At 37.3% G+C, this 6220-nt stretch overlaps 2 non-coding genes across 2 annotated transcripts; both read right to left on the bottom strand.

Annotated features, from left to right (window-relative positions):
- Positions 1-5334: 5334 nt before the first annotated feature.
- LOC134997778 (U1 spliceosomal RNA) lies at positions 5335-5497 on the bottom strand. Its single transcript, XR_010200160.1, has one exon. It is a non-coding gene; the product is annotated as a U1 spliceosomal RNA (small nuclear RNA).
- A 152-nt stretch (positions 5498-5649) lies between these two features.
- On the bottom strand, positions 5650-5813 carry LOC134997777 (U1 spliceosomal RNA). Its single transcript, XR_010200159.1, has one exon. It is a non-coding gene; the product is annotated as a U1 spliceosomal RNA (small nuclear RNA).
- Positions 5814-6220: the final 407 nt, after the last annotated feature.

The raw sequence follows: 6220 nt of genomic DNA, 5'->3' as shown, positions 1-6220 counted from the left end.
AGAACAAATTTGTTATCATAAAAATAAACCAGAAAATGAAGAGCTGTTTAATCACTCAATTGGATTTTTTTGCCAGCATATTTTTTTTCTCTGCAACCTACTGCTAAATTGTGCTTCCTAGCTGTTTTTTTATAAAATCACTGAATCAAATCTAACTCTGATTACATCAGAGAAGGCCAGGTACCCTACACAATAAGAGGGGGTTTGAAATTTTGACTTGTCTACTTAAATATCACCAAAATCTGACCACAAGGTCAATTACATTCCTGGGTGGGATTGAACCACCAACCTTTTGTTAATAGCCTTACACACTAACCAATTGCGCCACAGAGACACTTTGCAAAAGTACATACTGACAAAGGCTAATACATTCATCTAGAACGTTTCCTAGAAAAACTTTAAAAAGTCAATAATCTGGAGAGTTTTTGTAAGATGTTTCTTCCATCAACCAACGAAGAAACACATTGGTACTTTCCCATGATGAGTGAGTGCTTCAGGATCTCTTGCACTTACATGTGCAGCAGAGTACTGCAATGGAAGCATGCTGGGCCCATAACCCAGAGGTAGGCAGATTGAAATTATCCTTTGCTATATGCATTTTTTTTGTTAATTAAAGTAATTCAAAACTGGGATTGATATTTTTGCTCTTTTATTTTTACTTAAAGTACAATAACTTTTACCATTTTAATTTGTTTTAATAGTATATTGACAGTATTGTTTTCTTTCAAAAATCCACTTAATTTTCTTTACCCTATTATTAAAATGGTAATTGACAAAAACAAACTACATTGTCACCAGAAGAGCAATACAAAATGTACAAGTGATATATTAAAATCATCTTTCCAGCTTGAATTTCAATGATGCATTGGGGCAACGATTTTGTGAGAAACATCTTCACCCTTAAATAAAGATTTTCTTAATTCCTTACCTGTGTGCTAATTAGATATCACCTTGTTTTCACATTAAACAGACTTCAACATGAGAAAGCAGCAAGGATGCAGTGGCGTTAATGTTTCCTGGTGTCAACCTGTATTATTTCAGTAGACATTGAAATGAGGATGCATCTTGCTGCCTTTCCAATGAAGCAAGTTTAATTTAGTAATAGGTGAAAAACCATCCCTACAAAGGTGTTAATCAGAGACTTGGCTTTGTGGACACTTTTCAGAGAACAAATTTGTTAGCATAAAAATAAAGCCAGAAATGAAGAGCTGTTTAATCACTCAATTGGATTTTTTTGCCAGCATATTTCTTTTTCTCTGCAACCCACTGCTAAATTGTGCTTCCTAGCTGTTTTTATAAAATCACTGAATCAAATCTAACTCTGATTACATCAGAGAAGGCTAGGTACCCTACACAATAAGAGGGGGTTTGAAATTTTGACTTGTCTACTTAAATATCACCAAAATCTGATCACAAGGTCAATTACGTCCCTGGGTAGGATGTAACCACCAACCTTTTGGTTAATAGCCGTACACACTAACCAATTGCGCCACAGAGACACTTTGCAAAAAGTACATACTGACAAAGGCTAATAAGCATTCATCTAGAACATATCCTAGAAAAACTTTAAAAAGTCAATAATCTGGAGAGTTTTTGAAAGATGTTTCTTCCATCAACCAACAAAGAAACACATTGGTACTTTCCCATGATGAGTGAGTGCTTCAGGATCTCTTGCACTTACATGTGCAGCAGAGTACTCCAATGGAAGCATGCTGGGCCCATAACCCAGAGGTAGGCAGATTGAAACTATCCTTTGTTATATGCATTTTTTTTGTTAATTAAAGTAATCCAAAACTGGGATGGATATTTTTGCTCTTTTATTTTTACTTAAAGTACAATAACTTTTACCATTTTAATTTGTTTTAATAGTATATTGACAGTATTGTTTTCTTTCAAAAATCCACTTAATTTTCTTTACCCTATTATTAAAATGGTAATTGACAAAAACAAACTACATTGTCACCAGAAGAGCAATACAAAATGTACAAGTGATATATTAAAATCATCTTTCCAGCTTGAATTTCAATGATGCATTTGGGCAACGATTTTGTGAGAAACATCTTCACCCTTAAATAAAGATTTTCTTAATTCCTTACCTGTGTGCTAATTAGATATCACCTTGTTTTCACATTAAACAGACTTCCACATGAGAAAGCAGCAAGGATGCAGTGGCGTTAATGTTTCCTGGTGTCAACCTGTATTATTTCAGTAGACATTGAAATGAGGATGCATCTTGCTGCCTTTCCAATGAAGCAAGTTTAATTTAGTAATAGGTGAAAAACCATCCCTACAAAGGTGTTAATCAGAGACTTGGCTTTGTGGACACTTTTCAGAGAACAAATTTGTTATCATAAAAATAAACCAGAAAATGAAGAGCTGTTTAATCACTCAATTGGATTTTTTTGCCAGCATATTTTTTTTCTCTGCAACCTACTGCTAAATTGTGCTTCCTAGCTGTTTTTTATAAAATCACTGAATCAAATCTAACTCTGATTACATCAGAGAAGGCCAGGTACCCTACACAATAAGAGGGGGTTTGAAATTTTGACTTGTCTACTTAAAGATCACCAAAATCTGAACACAAGGTCAATTACGTCCCTGGGTGGGATTGAACCACCAACCTTTTGGTTAATAGCCTTACACACTAACCAATTGCGCCACAGAGACACTTTGCAAAAGTACATACTGACAAAATCTAATAAGCATTCATCTAGAACGTTTCCTAGAAAAACTTTAAAAAGTCAATAATCTGGAGAGTTTTTGTAAGATGTTTCTTCCATCAACCAATGAAGAAACACATTGGTACTTTCCCATGATGAGTGAGTGCTTCAGGATCTTTTGCACTTACATGTGCAGCAGAGTACTGCAATGGAAGCATGCTGGGCCCATAACCCAGAGGTAGGCAGATTGAAACTATCCTTTGCTATATGCATTTTTTTTGTTAATTAAAGTAATCCAAAACTGGGATTGATATTTTGGCTCTTTTATTTTTACTTAAAGTACAATAACTTTTACCATTTTAATTTGTTTTGATAGTATATTGACAGTATTGTTTTCTTTCAAAAATCCACTTAATTTTCTTTACCCTATTATTAAAATGGTAATTGACAAAAACAAACTACATTGTCACCAGAAGAGCAATACAAAATGTACAAGTGATATATTAAAATCATCTTTCCAGCTTGAATTTCAATGATGCATTGGGGCAACGATTTTGTGAGAAACATCTTCACCCTTAAATAAAGATTTTCTTAATTCCTTACCTGTGTGCTAATTAGATATCACCTTGTTTTCACATTAAACAGACTTCCACATGAGAAAGCAGCAAGGATGCAGTGGCGTTAATGTTTCCTGGTGTCAACCTGTATTATTTCAGTAGACATTGAAATGAGGATGCATCTTGCTGCCTTTCCAATGAAGCAAGTTTAATTTAGTAATAGGTGAAAAACCATCCCTACAAAGGTGTTAATCAGAGACTTGGCTTTGTGGACACTTTTCAGAGAACAAATTTGTTATCATAAAAATAAACCAGAAAATGAAGAGCTGTTTAATCACTCAATTGGATTTTTTTGCCAGCATATTTTTTTTCTCTGCAACCTACTGCTAAATTGTGCTTCCTAGCTGTTTTTATAAAATCACTGAATCAAATCTAACTCTGATTACATCAGGGAAGGCCAGGTACCCACACCATAACAGGGGGTTTGAAATTTTGACTTGTCTACTTAAATATCACCAAAATCTGATCACAAGGTCAATTACATCCCTGGGTGGGATTGAACCACCAACCTTTTGGTTAATAGCCGAACACACTAACCGATTGCGCCACTGAGACACTTTGCAAAAAGTACATACTGACAAAGGCTAATAAGCATTCATCTAGAACGTTTCCTAGAAAAACTTTAAAAAGTCAATAATCTGGAGAGTTTTTGTAAGATGTTTCTTCCATCAACCAACGAAGAAACACATTGGTACTTTCCCACGATGAGTGAGTGCTTCAGGATCTCTTGCACTTACATGTGCAGCAGAGTACTGCAATGGAAGCATGCTGGGCCGATAACCCAGAGGTAGGCAGATTGAAACTATCCTCTGCTATATGCATTTTTTTTTAATTAAAGTAATCCAAAATTGGGATTGATATTTTGGCTCTTTTATTTTTACTTAAAGTACAATAACTTTTACCATTTTAATTTGTTTAATAGTATATTGACAGTATTGTTTTCTTTCAAAAATCCACTTAATTTTCTTTACCCTATTATTAAAATGGTAATTGACAAAAACAAACTACATTGTCACCAGAAGAGCAATACAAAATGTACAAGTGATATATTAAAATCATCTTTCCAGCTTGAATTTCAATGATGCATTGGGGCAACGATTTTGTTAGAAACATCTTCACCCTTAAATAAAGATTTTCTTAATTTCACATTAAACAGACTTCCACATGAGAAAGCAGCAAGGATGCAGTGGCGTTAATGTTTCCCGGTGTCAACCTGTATTATTTCAGTAGATATTGAAATGACGATGCATCTTGCTGCCTTTCCAATGAAGCAAGTTTAATTTAGTAATAGGTGAAAAACCATCCCTACAAAGGTGTTAATCAGATACTTGGCTTTGTGGACACTTTTCAGAGAACAAATTTGTTAGCATAAAAATAAAGCCAGAAAATGAAGAGCTGTTTAATCACTCAATTGGATTTTTTGCCAGCATATTTCTTTTTCTCTGCAACCCACTGCTAAATTGTGCTTCCTAGCTGTTTTTTTTATAAAATCACTTAATCAAATCTAACTCTGATTACATCAGAGAAGGCCAGGTACCCTACACCACAAGAGGGGGTTTGAAATTTTGACTTGTCTACTTAAAGATCACCAAAATCTGATAACAAGGTAAATTACGTCCCTGGGTGGGATTGAACCACCAACCTTTTGGATAATAACCGAGCACGCTAACTGATTGCGCCACAGAGACACTTTGCAAACGTACATTCTGACAAACGCTAATAAGCATTCATCTAGAACGTTTCCTAGAAAAACTTTAAAAAGTCAATAATCTGGAGAGTTTTTGTAAGATGTTTCTTCCATCAATCAACGAAGAACATTCAAGCTGATTTCTTGCAGCAGCTGGGCACTGTAACAGCTCCAGAGCTGCTCTGTAAGGCAACTAAAAGGGTGTGGGCCCTGCAGCACTACCTGTAGTTCGCATTGTGCGTTGGAAGGCACAAAGTAAGCAGACGGGAGAAGTCAGGATAGTGCGCAAGGGCATAGAAGGGAGCGGCTCAAGAAAAGAGAAGTGGAAACAGACAGCAAACTAGGCTGGAGAGAGACCTGAGACAAAGAGATCTGAATTATACGAGAGCCGACCAGGGGAAACACAAATTATGCAGTCAAGTTTCCCACATTTGGGGAAATAGCTGGAGCAGCACACACAGAGTGCAATGGGTGAGCCTTGCCCTGGGAGAAGCACCTTCATGATCATAGTATCTCACCTGGCAGGTAAGTAGGAGTTGGGCAAGAGCTGAGGAGGGTCGCTGCTCGGGCAACCCCCTGTCAAGTGAAGGAGATCCAACTGAGGCAGCACAAGAGAACTCTCGAAAGAAGAACAAGGCTAGAGGAAGATCTGAGACACAGAAATCTGGCTTTTACCAGAGCTGACCAGAGGAAAGCACAAACACAGTCCCCCACTACCACAAATAATGCAGTCGAGTTTCCCACATTTGGGGAAATCATAGGAGTCAGCATACCCAGAATGCAATGAATGAACCTCACCCTGGGAGAACAATCTTCATGACCATGGTATCTCCTATGCAAAATAAGTATGATTTGGGATAGAGCTGGGGAGGGCCGCTGCTCAGGCACATCTCTGTCAAGTAAAGGAGATTCAACTGAGGCAGCACAAGGGAACTCTCATCTGGGGACAACAACTGCTGGGAGAACACATATTTTCAGATGAACATGGGAGGGCAGAAGGCTGCCTAATACTGAAGCACCCCCAAACAACAAACCAAATGCAACAACTAGTACAAGCATTCCTGGGGGAAGGCCTACAGCAGATGGATTTGCATATGGTGATGTCATCCAAGCAGTGGGTCAAAGTTGGCTTCAACCCTCGTCTGCATATGAAAAGAAAAAAGGGATGTGCAGGGCATGGCGTCCTTTTGTGGCGCTTGGATGACCCCTAATTCACATTAAACATCTCCACCCTCCTTCGGTGTGGGTCTCATGTT

The sequence above is a fragment of the Pseudophryne corroboree genome, unplaced genomic scaffold (assembly GCF_028390025.1).
Source record: "Pseudophryne corroboree isolate aPseCor3 unplaced genomic scaffold, aPseCor3.hap2 scaffold_1469, whole genome shotgun sequence".
Classification (NCBI taxonomy): domain Eukaryota; kingdom Metazoa; phylum Chordata; class Amphibia; order Anura; family Myobatrachidae; genus Pseudophryne; species Pseudophryne corroboree.
The sequence above is the reverse complement of the archived record's forward strand: the minus strand, read 5'-3'. Positions and strand labels throughout refer to the sequence as shown.